Genomic DNA, 1,213 nt, shown 5'->3' with positions numbered 1-1,213 from the left:
GTTTTAAATTCTAATTTTAATCTCATCTTATCTTTAATTTTCGAAAATCACTAACCATTTTTTCAAAATTATTTTCGAAAATTCCTTTCTCTTTTCTTCTTCTATTTAATTATTTAATTACTAACACTTCTCTTCACCTCTCTTCATTCACATCCTAACATCTCATCTCACATCTCTGCCATCCTCACAGTTGTGTTTCTTCTTCACTCTACCCCTTTCTTCTTCTACTAACATAAAGGAATCTCTATACTGTGACATAGAGTATTCCTCTTTCTTTTCTTGTTTTCTTCTCTTTCTTATGAGCAGGAACAAGGAAAAGGGCACTCTTGTTGAAGTTGATCCAGAACCTGAAAGGACTCTGAAGAGAAAATTAAGAGAAGCTAAATTACAACAATCCAGAAGCAACCTTTCAGAAATTTTCGAACAAGAGAAGGAGATGGCCGAAAATAATAATAATAATAATGCAAGGAGAATGCTTGGTGACTTCACAAAGCCAACATCCAAATTTGACGGAAGAAGCATCTCCATTCCTGCCATTGGAGCCAATAACTTTGAGCTTAGGCCTCAACTAGTTGCTTTGATGCAACAAAACTGCAAGTTTTATGGACTTCCATCTGAATATCCTTATCAGTTCTTAACTGAATTCTTGCAAGTCTGTGATACTGTAAAGACGAATGGAGTTGATCCTGAAGTCTACAGACTCATGCTTTTCCCTTTTGCTGTAAGAGACAGAGCTAGAATATGGTTGGATTCACAACCTAAGGATAGCCTGGACTCCTGGGATAAGCTGGTCACTGCCTTCTTAGATAAATTCTTTCCTCCTCAAAAGCTGAGCAAGCTGAGAGTGGATGTTCAAACTTTCAAACAAAAAGATGGTGAATCCCTCTATGAAGCTTGGGAAAGATACAAGCAGCTGACCAAGAGATGTCCATCTGACATGTTTTCAGAATGGACCCTATTAGATATATTCTATTATGGTCTCTCTGAATTTTTGAAAATGTCACTGGACCATTCTGCAGGTGGATCTATTCACCTAAAGAAAACGCCTGAAGAGGCTCAAGAACTCATTGACATGGTTGCAAACAACCAGTTCATGTATACCTCTGAGAGGAATTCCGTGAATAATGGGGTCCCTCAGAAGAAGGGAGTTCTTGAAATTGATGCTTTGAATGCCATACTGGTTCAGAACAAAGTGTTGACTCAGCAGGTCAAC

General features: G+C 37.9%; 1 non-coding gene across 1 annotated transcript; it reads right to left on the bottom strand.

Moving 5' to 3' along the window:
* Window positions 1–835: 835 nt before the first annotated feature.
* LOC112804620 (small nucleolar RNA R71) lies at window positions 836–939 on the bottom strand. The gene has a single exon (XR_003203234.1). It is a non-coding gene; the product is annotated as a small nucleolar RNA R71 (small nucleolar RNA).
* Window positions 940–1,213: the final 274 nt, after the last annotated feature.

The sequence above is a fragment of the Arachis hypogaea genome, chromosome 5, assembly GCF_003086295.3.
Source record: "Arachis hypogaea cultivar Tifrunner chromosome 5, arahy.Tifrunner.gnm2.J5K5, whole genome shotgun sequence".
NCBI classification, from domain to species: Eukaryota; Viridiplantae; Streptophyta; class Magnoliopsida; order Fabales; family Fabaceae; genus Arachis; species Arachis hypogaea.
Note: the sequence above shows the minus strand (reverse complement) of the source record. Positions and strands in the feature narration are given on the sequence as shown.